Genomic DNA, 24551 nt, shown 5'->3' with positions numbered 1-24551 from the left:
CCTTCTGAGCTGAAAAGCTGAATTGTCCTCCATCTCTGACCTGTGCCCTGATGGAAAAAAAAACACAGAATGAAGTGGGTTCTTTGAAAAAAGGTTATTTTTGAGTTTTTACAAGCATCCCCATTAAAACATAACGTGGGCTTAGAAACATCCTTCAAAAACAACATAAATAAGTTATTTTGCAGAAGAATTATTTACCAGGAGAAGAGATAGAAGTTTATAAACCGGCTCAGAGATCTGTAAGGGAAACGTTCTTAGTGACATCATCAGAAATGGGGGCTAAGGAGGCTGAAACCCCTGGATTTTGCATGCAGCTTTTAAAATATAATTAGTGATCTAACATAAATAGACGTCACTGGCTGTGGTAATGTCTGTGGCAAATAAATAACAGTGGAACACAATAAAAGTCCCTGTAATGCACTCTGCTGTAATAGTGATGGCAGCATATGGCAAACATCTGACAGCTGTTAAACAGATGTGGCAATTAGCAAACCTTCTGGTCATGCTGTTCAGATTATTATGCAACACGTTCTCCAGGAAAATCCGATGGCTTCCTACTTTGTGGGGCTCTGCACGTGTGGAGTGCTGGGCTAGTGTCCCGTTGAGGCAGGATTGCTCACTAATGGCTCCTAACCCGCATTTTTTTTGAGTTGCTGCCTCGTAGAAGATTTAGAGAAATCCCGAATTTAAACAAGAACAATATCAATTCAGCTGTGGAGCAGATACTTCAATTATAATAGCTAATGGACAAATTGAGAGATAAAAAGACTTTTCTATCGTGTTGAAATTCAATGAACAGTTTTCAATTAGGCTCTAAGTATAAAAGGGGAAAAAAGGAAGATACTTTTCCTTGATGTTAACATTGCAGGAAAAGATGAGAGTAACTTCACTTTTTCATTATACAGAAGAGGTGCATATAATGATGCATATTTAAATTATAAATCAGGTCACTATCTGCCAAATGAAAGCAATATCAATTAGAGCTGGGGTGGATCAGGCTTTAAAACTCCTTATATTTAATGACAAAAGTGTGACTGTTACCCTCACCCAGCCAACAAAGGGATAATTTAAGGCAGTAAGAAATCAAAGAGTGATGTCACAAAAATAAGCCCTCACAGCTTTTTGGATGGTATTATTATAATTAATAGACTTCCAATGACTTTTTTTATTTTTTTTGTATGTTATGGGCTTTCACAAAAGCATTTATTGCAGGCATAAAGTATATAAAGCTCTAAAGAGTGGGTTTGAGTAAGGTTGACTTGAGGGTCCTTAGCCTTTCTACTACAGTAATTCCTGTAAAATCAGAGTTTCATTTATAGGCTCAATTTATAACGTTGAATTTATGCCAGTTCATCTGATATCAATCATGATAATAGCATGATCTATTGTATGTCACTTGTGCTAATGCAAATTAAATATCATTACATTACAAAAAAGCCTTATGCTAAAATAACATGGAGTGTGTAACTTGAACCAAAAAAATTAAGGATGAATTAGCAATTTGGGCTGATCACATGTACTGATAATAAATGTAAACCTGTGCATATCTTATATATAAAATGATATCCTTGCTGCAAAAAGAAAAGCTAAGCAAAAAATAAAATAGATTAAGGTTTGTGTAGCAAGATTAACACTGATTTTCCCCCTTCATTGTAGTTAAGGTCAAGTAGTAAGCAGTTTAACCACTGTGGTTTCGAACCTCTGGCTTTAACACAGGAGTCCTGGGAATCAGGTTTTAAAAATCTTCAGATCTGCAAATGTCGTGGTTTGAATCCCCCTACGTCTTTATAAATGACATCCTCACACACTCATCATGGTGTCTATGCATTTGGGCATAAAGCTCTCCAATTCAGGTCAGCTGAAATGAGAAGTGCAGCCAGGTAAGATAGTCCTGAGATTAAAGTGCACCCAAAGATTTTGTTGAAAATTGTTAAAAAATGGTTCTCTTTAGTTATTAAGCCTGAGTCTCCCTGCAGTCCATGGTCTCTCCCCTGCTTAAGTGGCAGGACACCCTGTCTAGATTAAGTAAGAGACATTTCCATGCATAATTGCAGGCAATTTTCCGCATAAAATTTGGGGATATCTGCAATATTTGTGAAGATCTTCATGCTGTAAATGTCCTGCAGTTTTAGGCAGAATGAGCATTTATCAGCTGTGTCTCCTGGGTGTTACGCACCATTTCCATAGATTAAAGCCCACTGTGGCTGCTTTGAAATGAGGAGTGAGATGTCTTTGCTTGGAAATGTTGTCTGTGAATTCTCCTGGCTTGGGAAGTTCTGCAGGTCCTGTTCCGTTCCTTGGTTATAGCTCAGCCATGGGGATTTCCTTTTTAAAGTCCCCTGCAGTGATAAAATCCTGCCTGTGCTGTTGTGGTCCGACCTGTGCTGGGGTTCCAGGACAGCTCCTGCAAACGCTGCGTTTGTTACCTGTGAGCTCTGTGCGGCCCTTCCTGGTCCTGCAGTGTCTGAGCGTTTTGCCATCGCTGCCATACCCACATGTTCAGTCATTAAACCATCAGAAAATGGGCATGCTTTCCTTCCCTGAGGGGGGAATCAAGTACAGAGGGGCACAAGGCTACTGTAAGAGGTTTTGGGGTCACCTAATTGTACCTGAAGGGATCCTAAAAGAAGATGGAGAGAGGCTCTTTACAAGGGATGGAGGGACAGGACACAGGGAATGGCCTCCCAGTGCCAGAGGGCAGGGCTAGATGGGATATTGGGAAGGAATTGTTCCCTGGGAGGGTGGGCAGGCCCTGGCACAGGGTGCCCAGAGCAGCTGGGGCTGCCCCTGGATCCCTGGCAGTGCCCAAGGCCAGGCTGGACATTGGGGCTTGGAGCAGCCTGGGACAGTGGGAGGGGTCCCTGCCGTGGCTTTCAGGTCCCTTTCAGGTCATTCTATGATTCTATGGTAGCAACTGTGGGAATAAAAACATTCCCAAACCTCCTGAATCCCCATGCAACACTGCTGTCCTGGGGTCTGGGAACCTTCATGGAAAAAAAGCAGATCATTTTTCAAGTCGTGGCTGCTCCGTGAAGCTGAGATTGGCTCATGTTGTGTTGTGATCCCTTTCTCTTCCCAACTCCTGGAAGGAAGGAAGCACACAGCACAGTCCTCGCAGTGCTCTGTGGCACTTTGTGTCAGGGTTCAGCATCTCTGGGCAATACTTTCTCCAAGTTTTACATCATTAACTGCATTCCTTAGAGGTGGAGAGAAGAAACTCAGGAGATCAAACCTGGCACGAGGCTTTGCCCATCCCCTGTTACACACAGCAGCCTGATCTGTGAAGCATATTCATTATTTCACGTTTTTCCTCCTTCAGACGGTGGCACCGCTTGTTTCAGAAGCAGAGCTGACACTCCTCACTGCTCATCGCTACAGATGTTAGAGAGATTCTTTAATGTTGGAAGGAAACACAAACCTCCTAATGGAGATCTTGGCAGCTAAGTGAAAGGAAAATAGATTGTTTTAAAATATATTTATAGGTCTTTTAACACATATATACTCTGACAGTGATCTGGAGTTTAAAAAGTCTATTATTAAATTTGTTTTACCACCTCTTTTTACAAAGATTCATGTGCTCCTTTCATTAGCTACTTCACACACTAGAATTCCAGGCTTTCCATTGCATTTGGACAAACCTCAGCTTATTTTCCCGGACCTCTTGGAAACTCTATCTCAAGTTAAAATAAACCCAGTGCTAGTGCTGAGTTTAACCCTTTGCCACAAGATGAAGCCAAGTGTTTACAGCCTCCAGAAAGGTCTTAGATCTTCATTTACATTTATATCTGATAGTTTGAAGTCTGTCTGTGGCACAGCAGTTCCTGAGGTGAGCAGTAAGTGACACACACCTGGACTCTCACACCTGGACTCTCACACCCGGTCCCACATCTGCTTAACTTTGAAGTTGATCTGCTCACATTACAAAGTTCAGACACGTGGATGTAGCTGGCAGGTTGTCCTGGTTATGTCAAAACCTTAATTCCCATTTCTGCCCACTGCTAGGAGCTTCCTATTAGGTAGGGACAGAATAAACCAGTTGTAAGGTTTTTTTATGACTTTCCCTCTAGCACCAGGTACTGGCTGGGGTCAGGGACAGGAGACTTCACCCACATGTCTGGTTCCAGGTGGAAATTCTGCTGTACTGAAATGGTGCCTTAGAAAATGCCAAGTTCTGAGGTATCTTCCCATTCCAAAGGAGCTGACAGCCCCAGTCAAAACCCTCTAAATGCGCCCTGGATTTGCCATGAATTATTCAGTCTGCAAATAATTTATTAGGTGAATTTAACCCCCTTTTTCTGTTCACAGATTGCCCTTGAGCATCTTTCAGCTTTCTCTTTGAAATTATTAAGTGGGTATTTTTAATGAATAATTTTGAGGATCAGATTCTCCATGACACTGAACTGCTCAGATCTGTCTGAGGGGCCTCTGTGCTGCTGTTCAGGTGTGACAGGGCTGGGGCTTTCCCTCAGAAACCTCAAAAAAGGGTGAGGAGACAGGTCAGAGCTTCACCATTCCTGGTTCTCAGAGCTTGGGAGATGCCCCAGCAGCAGAGCAGACACAGCCCTGACTCCTGTGCTGCTCACCTGGCTGGGAGAGCTCTGAGAATCCTGTCCTGAACCTGCACGTGGATGCAAACAGCTCGGAGGGTGCTGGACCTGGAACACAACCAGCAAACGTCCTTGGCAGCAACCTCCTCAGAGTGCTGCAAGTAAAAATCAGGGCTTGTGGCTTTGGAACTCGGCAGAACGGGGCAAGAACCTTCTGCCAGAGGTTTCCCTATATGACAAGAGGATCAGGACACATCTCTAAGCAGCTGATAGGAAACTCAGTGGTAGCAGCGACTCTCAAAACTCTCAGGGAGGTCACGGAGCAGGTTTCTTACTTGGTTGGTAGAAGCCATGAGTGCCCTCCCAACTAATTCCATTCATTGGGAAATAAGAACAGAGAGAAGATGGAATGGAAAAGAACAGCATCAAAAGTGCCAGCACCAGGAAGAGATAAAACCAAATCAGTATTCAAATTACATGCGTGTCTCAATTTTGCTTTGTTATTGTGTCACTATTTTGAAAAGCCCAAATTATGCTCATAAAAACTTAAGCTATCCATACATATGTATGAAAGTGCTCAGCTTCAGCGGGGCTGAGACAGACAAATCTGGGAGTGGGATTCTTTTCAGGCTGTGAGAAGCAAATAATAATCAAGTGTAGTTGAGTTGTGTGAGATATTGGGCCTGGAACCACCTCCTTTGTCTTGTTCTCCTCCAAGAGACAAGGAAGAGTCTGAAGGAATTTTACTGTCCCAGCTGGGGACTCATTCCAGTTCCCAGTGAGGACAGTGGCTCATTGGCACTGAATTCAGTGGGTGGGACTGGGCTTTGTTAACATCCTGCTACAGTAGCTCAGGTTTATCCTGACACAAGTTCCTCAGAGTTTGGGGATGGAGCAGTTCTTGTAGGATGGCTTTGACAAATAGGAAATTCCAAACATGTTACATTGTAAATGGATATATAAAAAATATAATAATGTTTTCTCCGTGGTTGGATTGATCTCACCTTCAAGGCTTTTTTTTTTGTCTCCTGTGTGTGTAGTTTTTTTTTTTATATTCACCTTCACATTCCATAAACCTCTGAAAAGGTTATTTACATGGAAACAGCCTCAAATATGGGCTCAAATGTGCTTGTCGAAAGCATTTCTGTGGGATAAGAAAAAACCATGAAAGCATATGCTACAGAAAATAAAAATAAAAAACAAGAGCAGATGAAGATGAGTGGAATAAGATGTCAGTGATCCCTGTGTCACCCAAAGCCAGCAGCCTGATGATCTGAGTGAGTGCAGGGAGGCATGGGGGCGGTGAGAGCAGAAAGGGGCTGTCAGCCATGCAGAGAATGTTCCAAGGACCCACGCCTCGGATCTGCAGAGCTGGGCAGGGAAGGAAATCAGTTCCAAAGGAAATTAGGAGAATTTGCATTGTCTCAAGCCAAAGTTGCACATGACGCACAGAACGGCTTGGAGTATTCACAACAGCAAGGGGAGGTGACAGGTGCCGAAGGCAACTGGGGAGCAAATACACAAATTAAGGTGAATTTCTCTTTACTTTTCCCATTCAAACCAACCAGGTGAACTCAGAATTGAGTCCACCCCCTTTAATCTGCTTTAACAGAAACAAAAAACCCCAGAAACCAAAACCCTGGGAGATGCCTGACTCTCCCAGCTCTTGTCTTACAAGAGCAAGAATGACAACAAATACCTCTGTCCTTACAACACTGGCTTTTAAAAAATCCATCCAGGGATGTGGCCGATAGCAAACATGGCCAAATGGAGTTCATCTGCTTCTAGTTTCGCACCAAAGTGTCCTGTGTGGTGAGTGTTGAACAGGTGATTTACCTGGGACTGTGCTTTGTCCCTGCATCAGCTCTCTGTGGCTTTTCTTCCTAAAACACCTCCAGGGTCCTCTCTGTGCTGTCTCTCTTCTGGGAAAGGCAGAGGATTCACAGCTTCTCCCTCCTCCTCTCCTGGCCTCCAGAAGATCCGTTTCTGTACAAACTTCCCGCTGTTGCAAAGCCAGGGCTTGGGGCAGTTTGGGAGCTCTGACTCTAAGTTAGAGAATTCAAGGAAAACCAGCAGAAATTTCTAAAACCATTAACAGCTTTGCTAAATGCACATATTTCACCACTTTCCCAAACTTTTGTGACTGAATTGTCTTGGACTGCAGCCCCAGGTTTGATTAGAGCCTTGTAAGATAAATATTCAATAATAACAACTGTAATAAAAATGGGGAACGTAGCTCCACCCCTTCCTTCAGGACAATTTTATCCCACTAAATGATTGCAAAGTAGCCCCAACTCTAAGTGCCTCTGCGTCAGTCTTCAGCATATTTCTGGGGAAGATTAGAATATTCTCCCCTGTTCTGTGATGAATTAGCTATGTTTGGTCATATTTTTTGAGGGGGGAAGGGGGAATTACCATATCACTATATGCACAAGAGATCAAATGTATGATTAAAAATATTTATAATACTGATGTGGAAAAGAATGATATGTTAAACAGATAAGCGTATAATAATGCATGTCTTACCCATAAAATTTAATTTATCCCTTGGGCAGGGCATAAACTTTGCTCAAGAACAACATGTTTTCCATCTATAGATTGCACAGCTAAACTGCTTAATTTTACAGCAAATTGATCACTGCTGTAATATTTCAGGAGCAAAATGATCCTCAACAGTCACTTCAGTTTCAAAAGCCCAAATTTATAGTTCTGCTTCTGATTTAGTGATAAGGTTTCTTAACATATTGGGCATTTCATCACTTTCTATCGGGAGTCAGAGTTGCACCAACAAAGAAATATTTTTTGAAATCAACAACAACAACAATAAAAAAAGGGCCATAAATAATATACACCTAACTGACAGAAGAGTTTAATATTCCCTTCAGACTGGGGGGAGATTACTCAGGTTCCTGTCCTTGTAAACACTTGTCCTGTACAGGGGATGGGCTGCTCTGCTCGGGGGGTGGAATTGCTCCCAAATCCCTTCCCAGCTGCTCAGGAAACTACTCCACTTATTTTCCCAAGTGGCCCAACTTCATTTCACCCAGCACAAATAAAATTTAGTGGAACTAAAGTTACTTGACACTTTTGATATGTTTAAAATAAATGTAGATAGATTTAATGATGTGAAAGTTCATGACTCAGTAAAGATTGCTCCCTAGCTGGGGTCTTAGGATAGACACATATAAAATCAAATTATTATAATCACAGGAGCCAGGAGAAAAAAGTGGGCCCTGCTGAGCTCTATTCACAGAGTTTTTGCATTCATTATGCTCCTTCTAGTTACGAAACAAAGGGACGAGGTAGGCTGAAATCTCAGAAGGTTTTCTCAAGTAATTCTTTGCAGCAGCTCTTTGTGATTACTACAGTGAATTTTTAGAAATCCGATTTGTGTGCCAGGAGAGGAGGAACAAGACACGTCTGCCTTACCTGTGCGGTTGTGAGTGCTCATTCTCGAGCAGTAACTCCCATAACTAAGGACACTGGCAAAGTAAAAGTGAAGGCATGGGTTGGATTTGTTCTCTCTAACAGAGAGTGTTACTCAGCTACCTCTGGCACGAGTTACTGGGAAAAATATCCAACCTCAAGGCACTGGGAAAAAATACCCAAGTTAGAGGCTTTGTGTGTGATGCACAGGCCAGGGTTGGAAAGGCTGAGCCCCACTGGCTGGTGCTGTGTGTGGCTGAGGAGAGGAGCAGCTTTCAAACCCTGCTCAGCCCCACACCTGTGCACATCTCTGCACACAGAGCACCGCTGTGGCACTTTCATAAGCCAGGAGATGATTTCCCAAAGCTGCTATTGCCTTTCTGCAGGATCTGCACACTGACCTGGACACGCTGAGTGCAGACACAGTAATTAGGGCATTTGCTTGGGCCTGATGTTTCTTTGGGGGCTTAAAGGGTAAAATGTCTCTGTGCACAGTGTGAAGGTCTATTTCTCATGGTCGTGCTGTATAATAAAAACAAGAGAAAGGGAAGGATCAAATGCCAGCATTTTTTTTTTTGGTGTGTGAGCAAAACAATAATTATGGGTGCATGTTTCACCTGTAATTATTTACAACTGGAGCTTAGATCAGGGAGATGTCTAAATCCCTGATGGAAGCTCCCAGTCAGCACTGCAGACGCTTTGTCTGGCCACAGTCTGCTTGGCTCGATGGGATTATGCTGGGGAGGAAGATGCCAAGCACTCTGGCTCCCTTTACAATCTGAGCAAAAGATTTCAGCTGCAGGCTCAACTGATTTAAACATTCTTCTTCAGTCAGATATATCCATTAATTGTCCGAGCACAGAATCCCTCCCACCTCTCTGCTAACAAGCACTTACACAAATAATTCAGGAACGGGGTCCGTATCCTCAACTTGTGCACTTTTACTGAGAATAGTGGATAAAAGGTGATTTATGTTAGCCAGTATTTCAAATATATTTTCTAAGGCTCAAAATGCAGCTTTGGAAATACATGTAAGATTTCTAATGGAAGAATGCACTCGAGGTTGTGAATCTTCTTTTAATTACAGGGTTAAGTGTAGGAAATCCTTTACTGATCAGTTGCAATTAAAGAAGAACTGTCTGTGCACAATTTCATGGATTTGTTTTACTTCACATCACCTTTCTCAGGTGGTTTTCACATTAAATCCCTTCTTTTAAGTTTTACAGTTGTGCTCAAAGACCTGCTCAGTTCTCCTGCAGCTGGGTGCTCTAGAAACTGCAGAGAGAGGCAGCCCAGCGAGTGGGAAATCTGGGCTGTGCTCAAATGAACTCTGCGTCCCACTCTGGGAATTGTCCTTCTACAGGGAACGTCCCAAAAAGCCAAGAGCTCCTTGGTGGGCACAAACCACATCCTGCACTGGTGTTTGTCAGTCAGTGTCAGATGTTTGTCAGTCCAGAATGTCCAGTGGGATATTTTAAGGAATGTTTGCATTTGTGATGGCTGTGTCAGCACCTGGATCCTGAGGCGAAGGTCAGGTGAAATTGCTGCGTGCCGAGCCCACAATTTGAAATACAAAATACAAGCCCAGGCTCTGAGGAAAATGGGCCCACATTTGCTTAGTAGGGTCAGGAGCTCTGCCCAGGCACTCCAGGGGAGCAGATCACAGTTTGGACAGTGCCCTTGCACACAGGATCAACCACAGAATCCTTGGAATTGGAAGGGACCTCTGGAGATCACCCAGTCCAGCCCCTGCCCAGGCAGGGTCACCTGGAGCAGGTGGCACAGGTGGGTTTGGGATGTCTCCAGAGACGGAGACTCCAGGCCCTCCCTGGAGCTGTTCCAGGGCTCTGCCACCCTCTATGGGAAGTTTTCTCTCCTGTTGAGGTGGAACTGGTTGTGGTTTTAGTTTCTGGCCATTGCTCCTCGTCCTGGCACTGGCAGCACTGACCAGAACCTGTCAGCATCCTCTGACACCTGTCAGCACAGAGAAACCATTCCTGCTGAGTGCTGGCATGGGGTTTGTGTTTGCCAGGGATAAAATTTTGGTGAGGAGCAGATGCAATTAGGAGCAAATGGAATTGAATGGATTCAAGGAGGAGCTGTTTCACACCCAGCTTTTAGAAGAGGCTGTTCTGAATCTGGACCTCCTGCGTGCGCAGAGGGAGAGAGCCCGACGTGGATATTTCCAGGAATCAGAATTAAGGGTGTAATCTGATATTGCATCCCTGCAAGTGAGCAATGCAAATAAAGCTGCCCCTGCACTTGTTACAGGGGAGACAATATGACTTTACTGTAAAACCCACATTGCTTCCTTTGGTGGGTATATATAAGTATACATTATTCAAAATTCAAATATTAATGATCACATAAATATTCCATGATCTTGGCTATTACTTTCAGAACAAACATTTTAATTTTCAGATGTCATATTTGTAAAAGCTGCATTTTGAGTAAGAAAGAGAGAGACAGACCCTTTTAAAGGTGTCTCCGTGTCTTGCCAGGGTATCTTTGCTTAGCAAATACATGGCACATTTAAATTTCTTTTAGCTCTACAACATTCACCTGCTGAAACATTTACAATGCTCCTATTGAAAAAAGAAAGCTATAGGAGGAAATAAAAAGCAAATGTGTGTGTTTGGATGAGCTGGGGGTGTCTCAAGTGCGTGCCAGTGGGTAGAAGGAGATTTATGAGGCTGAGTTTGTGTGTGTGAGCTTTAGAACAAACTTCAAGGGTCTGTCTGACCAGAGCAGGGGATTATGTGAGTGGCCTGTAAAACTACATCCTCCCAGCACTCCAGCTTCCCTAGGAGCCCTTTCCAAATGTATCCAAATGGAAGGCACAATAATAAATTATGAAATATTAAGCACAAATGAGCCTTTTGACTTGTCTAGACAATCTGGATCAGATTTTCAAGGGAAAGTTATAAGAAAATGTTATTGATGCCAAAAGTCAGCTTTTGTGTATGCAAATGGGTCGTTACTGCAAATGCTGCGAGTGGATTTCCAGATATTGTTTCAGGATCAGCTGCCAGCTCGGGGTGAGCTGGATTTTCCAGGCTCTCAGCACACGCCCCTGCAGCCAGATTCCCAGATGAGCTCAGCAGTGGTGTCCCAGTGGGGTGGGATCTGGGGGGCACCTGGAAAAAGCTGGGTCTTCCCTATTTAATCAAATAGAAGCAAAGTGCTTATGGAAATCACGGGTTCGTTGTGAGTAATAAACACAGAAAGTGGTGCTTTGGTGCTCAGGTGCTTTGAAAATTTGCTTGTGAGTCTTACCTCTGTTAATATTTGTTGATCCTGATCGGTTCCCAGGGGGTGAGAGTCCCTTCCAGATCCTGGTGGACCTTGACAAAAGTCCTGAGGGTGGAGGGCACCACCTTGTCCTGTGCCCAGGTTCCTTTAGTTGTAAAAATACCACCTCAGCCTCACTTTGCACGTGATTTGGAAATCATTCCGCTTCAAAAGCTTGTTTTGATGTGTCTCTCTTGGTCAGCATGCATTTGCTTGCACCTTTGGCATCCCCACGTCCTCGTGGTGGGATGAGGAGTGCTTGGGAGTGCTCTCCACGAGGAAGGAGCTGTTCTGAGGGGTTTAGCTGAGGCTCTGATTTCCCAAAGAGCTGGGATTTGGTTGGAGGTGTAAAATAATATCTAATTAGCACAGAAATCTGTCACAGGGATAAACAGGGGTAGTTCCAATCATTTGTACACACAGAGGCGAGAAGTCACTTCTAATACTGTTAAAAAATATTGAAAACTCAATCTCAGGATGGTTTCCAGAGGGGCCCGGGGACTGTTTAAGAAACAAAATGCCTGGAGTGAGATGTATTGGAATAAGATGATGTGACAGCCCCTGCACACAGATCCTGCTCCCACTGTGGTGGCCACGGCAGTTACTGGGAGTGTTGGGAACATTGGGCTGCCCTGGGCACGGCAGGGCTGGCACAGAGCCCGGAGCTGTGGGAGGCTCCTGCAGCTCCCCGGGGGCTCTGTGCTTTTCTTCTCTCCTTGGGGATAAAGTGGATCCCCTTCAGGGAGGGGACAGGCAGCCCCACAGGCCCCCAAACTATCCCCTGCACCCAGGTGACAAACACCTGTGACCCTGGCAGATGGTGAATCCTTCGGTTCTTGCCTGATGTCCTGGAGAAACGATGGGCCTCAGCTCAGCTTCCCATTGCCACGCTTGTGGTAATTGTGAGCTTTTCACCTTTCTGCTGTTCCTCCTGTGCCTTCCTCTCTGTCCATGCACGGGGTGCCAGTGCATTATGCCATATTTGATGTGACGGGGTAAGTTTTTGTTTCTTCACTTGCTTTCCATCATTTAGCAGCCCTTGGCATCCCTATCAGCTGCTGAGCAGAATTAGGAGCTGCTGCTGGTATTTGCTCTGCACAGAAGTGTTGGTCAGGGTCCTCTGGGGAATGAGTGACCAGCACAGTGATAGAAGGAGATTTGTAAATTTTTTAAAACCAGGCTCAGCTTACAGGAAGAATCCTTCAGCCAGTGGGGCTGACTTTGGTTCCTGCTGCTGGCATCCCAACTGCTGCTGGCCAAATGCTGCTCGGCAGGGCCACACCTCAACGATTCAATTCATTCTCCCTGCAATCACTGTGCTCTTCTCAGAGCCTGGACAGTTCTTTGCAGACAGTTTATCCACAGGTTAAATAAAACCTCTCAAGCCCAGTCAGGTCACCTTCAGCAGCTCTGCAGGGCCACAAGGATGGGGAGCTCTGGCTCTCCTGGTGGGTCCCGTCCCATTGGCAGCTCTTTGGTGAACACCAAAGATTTGTTGGGTTGGCACCAAATCTGCTCAGCAGAGGAGGATGGGGAGGGAAGGGCAGTGTTCACCAGATCTTTAGTGGATTTACAAGCTGAGGTTTGCATTAGGGTTGCTGCAATCTCTGCTTTGGGTGCCCAGACTGCCAGCTCTGTGTGCTCAGCGCTGGTGGGCGCAATGGAAAGTTCCAGAACATTTCTGACAGTGCTTCAGCCCCAGATCACAGAGCTTTGCAGGGAGTGGCTGCCCCTGGGAGCTGTCACTCACGTCCCCACCAGGAGCAAGGAATAAAGTCCTTCAGCTTGTGAGTCTCTCCCAAGATCAGAATCTTCCACAGTGGGTTTTGGCCTGCTCACTCAAACCTGACTGACAGAAAAATTCAAAGGTATTTGAGGCTAAGTATCAGGGTTTGACCTTCCAGGGGCTCCTGTAGTTCTGGCACTGTTGGTTTTCTCTGCAGCAGGCACACACAGCGCTGCCTTACACGTTACCTTTGCATTTTCATCTCCTGTAATTCCTTCTGATACATTTCACCACACGATCTTCAGACAGGATTTGTATTTGCTCTTGGGCTGTTTCTCCTGTCCTACATATGTCAGTAACTTTCTGCAGAGTCAGACTGTCTTCCCTGAAGAATTTTCTATTGTCATCACTTCTGAGCCCCAACTACAGTTGCTGCCCCTGTTAATTCCCTTACAGAGATGCTCAGTTTTGTGTCACCAGCAGGGCTGTGCTGGCTGTCCTCCGTCAGCTGCTCGGAGCTGCCTTTGGCACACAGCACAGAACCTATTTTCTGGACACAAAAATCACACAATTTCTTGGCTGATAGGTCACACACATAAATGCAAATATTAAAATCTTAATTTGTTATTATCTGGTGGTGTGTGTGCTTTTGTGGAAATACTCTTTGTTAAATATTATAAATGCCATAATACTCCCCAAAATAAATACTTTCATTGCATTCTTTATACATTTTTGTGCACCTGCTTTTTCAGCCCAGAACTGGAACCCAGGATATGACAGAGGAGAGATTTTCATAGACACAAATGGGAATTAAGTGTCCAATTCAATTGACTTTTAATTCGAGTTGAACAACTAGAAAGTCTTTGAAGAACTCTGCTACACTGAACCTCTTAATTTACCCTGAACCTGTTTGTTGATGAAATCCCAACTCCTCAGCAGCTGTAGGGACAGGTTCCTTTTTGCTCCAGTAGCCACATTATCATCCACAAATACCCGAGGAGTTGGGTCTTAGTACAGTTCATATCTGAATGAGAAATAAACTTGCTCTGATCTTTCACCTTGTGGTCAAATAACAGAGAAATGTAACTACAATGAGCAGGAAAATCAATCATTTTAAAATCATCCTTATTTTAGCAAATATATTATTCTATGTTTCATTCAAACATGATTTCCTATTACTAAAATCTCCCTGTTTTCTAGTGGAAATGGACAAGTGGGGATATTTTGAGTAAAAAAGAATATTTTTGAAGTTAGTTCTTTAAATTATAGTTGTGCTCATTAAGACAGAGCTTAACAAAATCCAATTGCTGATTAAAAGAATTACAGAAACTTTCTTAACTTTTTCCAGTTCTCTTTGAGCTTTTTGATACAAATGAAAATAAATGAAACAAATCTTTAATAGATTAGAAAGGCAAATATCCAACCCAAACCTGTTACCAGTGAGGAGTCAAAAAGAGAAGCCTATTTTGCATCTCTGAGAAGACGACCAAGATTTTAGAGATTCTGGCTCAAGCCACAGAAGATTTTCTAAAACAAGGATAACAGAAATACATTTTTTCCCTCATTCTCTCTCTTTTTTTCTCCAATCCTTCCCATTTGCTTTATTTCTGTCGCTGTGGTACCTGAGGTGGTGGTGCAGGGGCTGAGCTCAGCCCCTGGCACGGGGCAGATCCTCCTGGTGGGTGATGTCTCTGCCACCTGCACATGCACATCAAATGCAGATTTTACTTTCTTCCTTTGTATTCCACATATCCTGCAGCAGATAAGGGAGACAAATGCACTTTCATTGACAAAGCCTCACAGAAAGCTTTGGGGTGGAAAGGATATTTGGTGATGGTATCTAGAGTAGTTTGTCCCCTCTGCACCGTGGCAGGATTGATTGCTTTATCAGTAAATGATCCCTGATGGATGAGTATTGGGCCTGGGCATCAGTTAAAAGTGAGGATGATAATTCAGTTTTACTGATGCCACTGAAAGGGGAAGTTAATCTATTAAATTGTTTAGAAGTTTTACAGTTCCCCATGAAGTGTTTAAAGCAGAGCTGCTCAACTTTGCCACTGCCTGACCTACTCCTTCCTCTTACCCTCCTTCTTATCCATGCATAGAGCATGGAATTAACCTGCTGGCCTCCAGCAGAGCAAGGAGGGAGACAAGGTGATCCTTCCCCCTGTTAAGGACAGAAAGGATCTCATATACACATCAAAAGTGATGGGGACATTTGTTATAGGATTACGAATTATAGGGGCTGGAAATGGGAGGTGGTTTGGGTCACATTTAATGTCTGGGCTTGGGCAGCCCCGCTGTGGGATCAGGGCTTGGATCCCCGCCTGGGTCAGGGGGTGCTCCTACTCTGCCCTTACCTGCACCAGGCTCTGGTGGGACATTTCCTTGTGTGTGTCCACAGCCTGGCACCTTCGGGGGCTCCGGGTGCCTCCCACGGGACTCTGGCTCCAGTCTGGCTCCCCTGCTCCTGGAAATGGAATCATGGTGTAGATTGGGTTGGAAGGGACCTTAAAAATCATCTCATACCTTCTCTGCCATGGGCAGGGACACCTCCCACTGTCCCAGGCTGCTCCAACCCCCAGTGTCCAGCCTGGCCTTGGGCACTGCCAGGGATCCAGGGGCAGCCCCAGCTGCTCTGGGTACCCTGTGCCAGGGCCTGCCCACCCTCCCAGGGAACAATTCCCTCCTAATCTCTAATCTAAACCTCCTCTGTGTCCATTTGAAGCCATTCCCCCTTGTCCTGGCACTCCATCCCTCAGAAATCCTCTCTCTCTCTCCATCTTTCCTCTTGGCTCCTCCAGCCCACAGTGAGGTCACTCCAAAGCTTCTCCTCTCCAGGCTGAACAATCCCAGCTCTCCCAGCCTTTCCTCCCAGCAGAGCTGCTCCATCCCTCTGCTCATCCTGGAGCCTCCTCTGGACTCTCTCCAGCAGCTCCAGGTCCTCCCTGTGCTGGGCCCAGAGCTCCTATCCCAGTGTTCCCAGCACTGACTGGTTGGCACGGGGGTGTCAGAGCCACACCAGTGCATCCACAGCCCTGTGACAGGGGAACAGAGGAGAACTTCTCTTTTGGGGGCAGTTTCTTCCCTGGAATGATGCTCTGTGCCACCTCAAAGGCAAAGCTTGTGCAGAGCCAGCCCAGCCCCAGACTGATGAGGCACAGGGACAGATGGAAATGAGAGGAAATTAGAATAAAAGAAATTAGTATTTGACGTGTACAAGCATATGCACATAAATATAAATACATTTATATCTAAAATCAAATAGTTTTTCCCCAGAGTGAGTGAGCTGTAGCTGCTGCTTGGGCTGTGCTGTCACTCCTGGAGATGATTGTAGAGCCCCTCAAATTACAGCACAGCCTTTTACCCACCCTGGTGCCACCCATCTTCCCTCTGTGTCAAATGTTGATTAGGAAGGTCTCTGAAAGCTCAGCAGAGGAAAAAGCTGGAAGACAGAATTATGATAATGGAGACAGACAAAGGTACAGAAGAAAGGGAATGGATATTATCAGCATGTTACATTTGTGTGCAAGGAGCCAGACAGGATTAAGCTGTTTTGAATAATGCAGCTGACAACTGCAATGAAGAAAATTTGCCAGTGTTGGACTCCACCCCAAAGTACCCAGTTTAGTCCATATCTGACATCGTGGGCCAGGGGTGGGATGCATCACAAACTCAGTTATGGAACCATAAAATCCCAGAATTTTATGGGACCAGGGACACCTTCCATTATCCAGGGTGCTCCAAGCCTGGCCTTGGACACTGCCTGGGGTGGGGCAGCCACGGCTTCTGCTGAGAAAGCCAAGGCAGAGCTCCCTGACTGCCAGCAGTGAGAGCTGCCACTCAAAATCACCTCATCAACAAATCCCACGTTGCTGTGTCCCCTCTTGCCTGGGCCAGAAAGAGTTTCAGAGAAGATGAAAATTGAGTAATGGAAGGGGAAGAAGTCTTTAAAAATAAACATATAAGCCAAAGTTGGCTGTTGAGGGGATGGTGCAGTAGAGGATGGATGGCTCAGAGGGACAATGGTCACAACCAAAGCTCCTCAGGGACAGTTTGTCCTCTGAATGAGCTGAGCAGGCACTGTCCAAGTTGTGCTCAGGTATCACTGGCAGGGCAGGATTAGGTCAATTAATAGAGATATCTGGGTATTTTCTTGCCTGAACAAGCTTTCACTGGAAATTACTCGCTATTTAAACCAATTTCTTGTGTGGAAATGTGTCAGTTTTGAGTAAGCATTTGCCAGGAAGATTTTTTGAGTTTCAAGGAGATTTTCTAGACCAAAACAAAATAAACCAGAGAACCAATGGAGGGTAAGTCACTCACCAGCACTGGGGGTGTGAGTTCAAATGCCTCCATGAGGTTGGTTGCTTATTAAAATTCATCTTTTGTAGGTCCTCCTGACGCAGAGAAAATAGAGACAGAAATGAAGTAGAAATCAAAATTTTTGGAGTTTTTCTTCTGTGCATTCTCTGTACCTGCTCTGGCTATCCTGAGGTGAGAAGCACCACTGTCCATCCCTCACCCACTGCTGCTGCCCAGAGCTCGCTGCCCTCCTGGGCTCAGCACTGCCAAGCAGCCACTTCAGAAAATAAAGAGATTTGTTGCTGGCTTTGGTGCCAGGTCAAGCAGAAACGTGGTGCTGCTATTCCCCTCTCAGCAGGGTCAGAGGGGTGCTAATGGATCCGGGGGACCACAGTGCTGACCTAGCTGCAAATCCCCCTGCCCACAGCGCTCCCTCACCACTTTTATTTCAGCACCAACTGCTCCAATTCCCCTCCCCATCCTCACACCGGCCAGCACAAAGGGGAATAATTTGGAATAACAGGAAAAAAATCAATGTTTGGGGATGCATTCCTGACCTTTGCAGCGATGAGGACCCCAGACATGGAGTTCCTCTGAAGTGGAACCAGACGATCCTGGTCCCTTCCCGTGGGCATCACTGAAACTCCTGCACAGGCAGGGGAGGGCTGCCCTGGGGAAATCCTTTTCCATCTGAGCTTTCCAAGTTGATACAAGCAGGACAGGCCTTTGGAACAGCAACTCTGCCTTCTGAACTGCACTGAGGAAAAAGCAGGGCATCTTCAGGAAGCATTTTTAAGCAGCAATAACGAAGTCAGAGTGATGGTCCCTATTCAGGGGGCAAACCAACCTTTGCCTCAGAGCAAACATAGTGGGAAAAGAAATAAAAATGTCGCAAATAAACAACTCAAATTGAGCTCAAACCCTGAATTCTGCCTTTGCAGGTTTCCACATTACTCAGTGGAGAAGAGGAGAAAGAGCCAATGGAAATGACAATTAAGAAATCTATGGAATAAGAGGTGGTTCAGATAAAGTAAAATCCTGACTACAACTTTACCTCAAAATGAGCAGAACCTTTTCTAGGTTTCAGAAAAGTTAGAAGCATTTTTTCTACAAGAGAAAAAAAATTCTGGTGCTTCCCTTCTCCCCGATTCAAGAGAATTAAAAAAACCTGGTGAGCAAAATATTGTAAGTAACAGAGCATAAAGGGACAGCAGCGGCTCAGGGAGTGAAAGAAGAGCCTGGATTCAAAAGTTCTGGGTTCAGTTTAAAATACTATTCCTGAGCTGCTTAGAGACTGGGCAGAATATTCATTAGAAGCCCTTCATTTTCTTTCCAGCCCTTGTTTATTTAGAATGTAAGAGAATCTGGCTGCAGACAGGGGTGAAATGAACTCTTTCCTACTATTGTAACAAACCAAAACCAGGAATAATTGTTGGTTTTTTGTCTCTGTGTGCCAGTTCTAACTTTGCACTCTCAGTCTGAGGGGATTAGATGTTTGTATGGATTGATGGGATCCCTTCTCAGCCTTCCCTTCTCCGGACTGCCCAGGCCCAGCTGCCGCAGTCTTTCCTCATCAGAGATGCTCCAGACCCCAAAGCATCTCTGCAGCCTCTGCTGGACTCTCTCTGGTTCCTCCTTTTCTTTCTTGACCCAGAACTGAACACAACCCTCCAGATGTGAGCCGGCCTTTGCAGCTCTGTACCAACACTCACCTGCGGGTGTACAAACAGAGCGCATTGCCATTGTCCCTGGACACGGCCATTTCTCCTGCAGGGAATGCAGGATCCCGGGGCCAGGAGCGCTCCCGGCACATCCCGGCACATCCCGGAGCGCTCCCGGAGCATCCCGGCAGGATCCCGGAGCCAGGAGCGCTCCCGGCACATCCCGACACATCCCGGAGCCAGGAGCGTTCCCGGCACATCCCGGCACATCCCGGAGCCAAGAGCGCTCCCGGCACATCCCGGCAGGATCCCGGAGCCAGGAGCGCTCCCGGCACATCCCGGCAGGATCCCGGAGCCAGGAGCGTTCCCGGCACATCCCGGCAGGATCCCGGAGCCAGGAGCGCTCCCGGCACATCCCGGAGCCAGGAGTGCTCCCGGCACATCCCGGCACATCCCGGAGCCAGGAGCGCTCCCGGCACATCCCGGAAGGATCCCGGAGCCAGGAGCGCTCCCGGCACATCCCGGAGCCAGGAGTGCTCCCGGCACATCCCGGCAGGATCCCGGAGCCAGGAGCGCTCCCGGCACATCCCGGAGCCAGGAGCGCTCCCGGCACATCCCGGCAGGATCCCGGAGCCAGGAGTGCTCCCGGCACATCCCGGCAGGATCCCGGAGCCAGGAGCGCTCCCGGCACATCCCGGCACATCCCGGAGCCAGGAGCGCTCCCGGCACATCCCGGCAGGATCCCGGAGCCAGGAGCGCTCCCGGCACATCCCGGCACATCCCGGAGCCAGGAGCGCTCCCGGCACATCCCGGCAGGATCCCGGAGCCAGGAGTGCTCCCGGCACAGGTGCCATTAGAGGGCAGCCCAGGCTGCTCCGGGAGCGCTCCTGCCCCGGCTCCTCTGCCACCTTTCCTGGGCTTTGTCAGGCAGGGCAGACCCCGCGAGGCTGGAAAGGCTCAGCTCTGCGCGGGAACTTCACTGACAGCCTGGTGAATGAGTAAGATTCTGCAGGATAGCGGAATTCAGCTGCTTTGGGGAAAAAATACACACAGAGACACGTATTTGACATTTTTCCTCTCTTTTGTCAGTCCAAACAGGATCTCAGTTTGCTGAGTGCATGCTGAGCTGCTCTGCACTGCTTCTCACGGCTAAAATGCCATTTTCCCTGTGTTGGCCTGAGCACGTGGAATAACATCCCCCAGCACTGCAAAACACGGACTGTCTTCTGATACTGTGATTTTACAGAACGACACAAATAAACCTCGCCCAAAGCTGCTCTCGGGGCAGCAGCAAGCAGCCACTCCAGGGGTCAGGGGTACCTGTAGGAGCTCACCTGCCCCTGCAGGAGCTCAGAGTCCTGAGCAGCCTCACAGCTCCTGGCACCCACTCTCCGGATCTCAGATTTGGGTTGGAAGGGACCTCTGGAGAGGCTCCAGTGCAAGGCAGGGTCACCCAGGAGCACGTCCAGGAGGGGTTGGGATGTGTCCAGAGAGGGAATCACAGCCAGATCCATCCACCCTTCTCAGGCACGTTTGGTGAGAGCTGCAAGTATGAGAACAAGGCAAGAACACAGAGTTTCAGGTGTGCAGCTTCAATAATTTAAGCATCACATGCCAGCAAGGTGAATATGAGGTGGCTTTTAATTTCTTTGCAAAAAATGTTTTCATCTCTTTTCTACTTCAACTCGTGGAAAGTGGAAACAGTTTTTGCTGAGCTTTCCCAGGCAGTGACTGGATTGGGGTGTTTGTGTCTGGCCACAGCTCCCACTGGCAGTGAGAGGCTCGAGAAAAAGAGTCCTTTAAGTGCATTTCTGCTCCTCCAGATCTTGTCACTGACCCCATGTGCAGCTGCTGTAGTTAAGATTAGGGCTGCAATTATTTTTTGCTGACTCTGTGGGTCTGAGCTTTTGCAGCAGAATTTCTCTAGAGGGCAGTCAGGACTCAGAGCTGCCTCGGAATAAATAAATATATATATATATTCTGTAGGAATGACAGATCATCTTTGCACAGCAGTAAAGGTTACAAGAGTGGGTGCACATGTTGCAGTGTAGGGTAGAACAGCTAAAAGCACATAAAGCAAACTGCACACTCTTCCTTCTCGTAGCATCACCCAGGCGGAGGTTTCTTTGCACGTTTGTATTTGAAATTACTCAAAGCATTCTGCTTTCAGTTGGGAGGAGAAAGGGGCTTTTTGTTAGGGAAGATTCAGTTTGGGTTAGTGGAGGGTTTGGAAACAGGGAAACAATTTGGGAAAATAAGTCAGGGGTCCAAATGGCAACCTTTGGGCTGGACTGGACTTGCTCCTGTGACTCCGACTTGGTCCTTCCAGAAAACTGAGGTGCCAAAGCCAGAGCTTGGTCCAAACACAGCATTTGTGATCATCCTCTGGCTCCAACGTTGCATTGAACAATGGCAAATGTGAGAATGCCTCTGAAAGGCCTGCTGTGAAGGGTGTAAAGCCTGCTGGATTTTCACAGAACAGGAAGGACACGAGGTAACACTGAGATTATGAAAATTTTGGAGCTCTTTCGCACCTTCCCCATCATCTTTGCACACCCTACTTGAACATGGTGCAGTGAGGGCACCTCAGGAGATGAAATCTTCCGTCAGGACATTCCAAAAACCACACAGGAAGACAGGTGGCTGGAGAGGGGTATCAGCAATTATATCATGGCCAACACTTGATAATAATGTGCCCCTACTTAAGTCCAGAATTGGAGCCATTTATTGGGCTTGGTGGTCCCATGAATAACAAAAGGTGTTTGTGTCACTCCACGGTGCAATTACGGGATGTGATAGAGGCTGTCTCTATTGCAGTGTAATAAGCATTTACTGCTGGTTTTAAATAGGGCAGGTGTGGCTGAATCTGAGCTGTGCTGCTGTCACCAACGCAGGCAGGCTCACGTTCCTGCAGGTGCCTGTTTGTCCCTGCAGCCACACAGAGAGCTCAGGGCTGTGAGGGGTGTAATCACCACAAACCTTGGGGATCCAGCTGTTTGCAGGGCCTAACCACAAGAGCTGAGCCCTAAAACTGGAGTTCACCTTGGTGTGCAGATGTGGAGGGCTGAGTGAAAATGGGATTTACAAACAGATCAGGGGAGAGATGGATTTCTTACCTCCGGTACAACAACGAGGCTCCCCAAAAGCTCAGGATTTGGGCAGGAGTTCACAACAGCAGCTGCCTCTCTTTCCCAGTGTTTTATTGCCTTCCAAGGCATGTGTCCATGCCTTCCTTTGTCACCTTCAGCATTGTAAAACAACCTCCCTCCTTCAGCAGCACCACCAGAGCTCTCAGCTCCTTAAATCTTACCTCCTTACCCAAGTACTCCAGTCGTTGTCATCTCTCTCATGTCAGGTGTCTCCAGGGAGTGTTTTCCTCCTGGTCCCTGATTGCTCCATGCCCAGAGTGCTCCTGCCTGGAGCTGCCAAAAGCTCTGGATTGCTCCGTGTGCCCCAGGCAGGCACCTAACCCCGCCTGAGGCAAGGGATCCCTGCGGGGAACAGGAGCTGCCTCTCCCGTCGGAGCATTCCCACACCAGCCCTGCTGTGCCATCGTGTTTTGCATATGTGCAAGTGCTATGCCAAAAATTAAAGTCTGGGGCAAAAATATCAGTGGGAGGCTTTGAACAAGCGACCAGCCATGATTTTTAAAAACTGGCTGGTTCAGGCAGAGATTTGGGATGTTAGGAACAATGTGAGAGCGGGCTAGGTTTTATTGTAATATTATGTTTTTAAGGAATACTAAATTTAGGATCTAAAGATGTTCATACTTGAATATATTTAAATAATTACTCTGTGAAATATTCATCCTACAATCTGTATTCTTGCTTTTCAGGTGTCTTAGCATCTCACAAATCTGTATTCCTGCCCTTAAAAAGTGTGTTTCTTGCCTGAAACAAATTTAAACAATAATGTAAGATGCCATGAAACTTGAAACCTCCTATGTCAAGTCAAGAGGAGGCTCATCCAAGGTAATTCCTTCCACATTTGGAAGAGAGTTTGGAGGTTTTTAGCTCAGCTCCATCCATTCACCTGAGAGCTCTTCCATCTCCTCTCTGTGGCCAAGTGTCCCCTCAGGCTGTAGAGGGGCAAAGCACGTTTTAGGTCTGGGTTAACAACTGGATTTTGAGCAGCCCCCAGCTCATTTTGGGCCCTGACAGTTCTGCTGGTGCAGGTGTTTGCACAGCACTGGTGGAACCACAGAAGATGTGATCTCATGTAAAACCCACCCAGGTTAATTCACCAATCCCTCACCGCGAGAAACAGCAGTCATGGGAAAGGTGCTCGATGTAGAAATAACACCAGGAGTGGTTTCCTGCCCCATGGGCAGGTTTTGAAGGTAGAACTCTCCCCTGGTTGACACTGAGATAGAGCAGAGAATCTCCCAGGATTCTCATGAGAAATGGGTCAAAGCCCTGTGCCTTGGTTCTCACTGGGGCACCCAAAGTGACAGCTGCACAAAGAACCTGAAAAAACCCTGCCCCCTTTTCACCCACCCCATGCTGGTGATGAAGATCTTCGTGCACATTTGCACCCCAAGCACTCCCAGAACTTTCCCACCCCTCTGAGGTTATTCAGTACGAGCAGTAAGGCTCATAAATAGGATTAGAACTACCCCTTCCAGAGAGGAATATCCACCTCAAATAGATCTATTTCAAAGGCAGTGGCTCAGGAGTAATTGCTGTTTGGGGTCCTCAGTATAATTCAAGCTGCACTGTCTCCCAGAGAAAGCTTTTAGTTAAGGGGCTGTGATTTCAGGAAGGCTTTATACCCCATGTGTGCACCATGGATCACGGCCCTGGAAGAGGCAAAAGCTGAGCGCAGCCGGCACAGCAGGGCCTGACAGCGTTATGACCTTTATCAGCTGGGGGAGAAATAAGCCCAGCCTTAGCAGGACAGTTAAGCCAACCTGACCATACCCTGTGCTGCAGATTTACAGCACGTGGCCCACCCTATAAAGCAATTGTTTAGAAACCAGGGCCTTGAAACCCTGCCTTGGACAGAACAAGTCCCTGCTCTCAAGTTCCACCGAGCTCCACTTCAGCCAGAGCCGTCCCCAAAAAAATCATCAGTTTGTGAGAGACCCAGGCTGACAAGCAGCTCATTCCACACCCAGGGCTGGCCCAGCCTGCCTGCAGGAACACGTGGAGCAACCAGCCAGGCTTTAGGAATTCAGCACCTGGAGATGCAGGCAGCAGCAGAGCAGACCTGGGCTGGCTTACTCTTGGCTCTGCTGATGCCATCTCCTGCTGCTCCTGCCTCAGGTCCCCCTCTACAGAGCTGTGGAGCTGAAGGGTTTGCACAAAGCTCTTTTACATCTCTAAATGAAAAACACAGAAAGACCAAATGCTGTTGCAATGAAAAGCATTTTCCTGGGCTGCTCAAAATCAGTGGAAATCCATACTGGACACTGCTCCTGGCATGTGGCTGCAGTGGCACTGTTACAGCAAAGAGTGCTTTCCTCCAGGAATATAAAGGCTGGGGAGGCGGGAGGAGATCAGGGTTAGTGGCTGGGAGCAGCCAGTTACTCGGAGGGGAAGGGAGGGTGGGGGATTTCAGAGGTACCTACAGGGAGCTGTGTGCCAGCATCCCAGC

At 46.8% G+C, this 24551-nt stretch overlaps 1 long non-coding RNA gene across 1 annotated transcript; it reads right to left on the bottom strand.

Annotated features, from left to right (window-relative positions):
• Positions 1-2792: 2792 nt before the first annotated feature.
• On the bottom strand, positions 2793-18048 carry LOC116452733. The gene is made up of 5 exons (XR_004243584.1): positions 17853-18048; positions 17317-17390; positions 15351-15460; positions 11250-14743; positions 2793-6592 (listed from the first exon to the last, which is right to left on the bottom strand). It is a non-coding gene; the product is annotated as an uncharacterized LOC116452733 (long non-coding RNA).
• Positions 18049-24551: the final 6503 nt, after the last annotated feature.

This window comes from Corvus moneduloides, chromosome 17, assembly GCF_009650955.1.
Source record: "Corvus moneduloides isolate bCorMon1 chromosome 17, bCorMon1.pri, whole genome shotgun sequence".
NCBI lineage: Eukaryota > Metazoa > Chordata > Aves > Passeriformes > Corvidae > Corvus > Corvus moneduloides.
The sequence above is the reverse complement of the archived record's forward strand: the minus strand, read 5'-3'. Positions and strand labels throughout refer to the sequence as shown.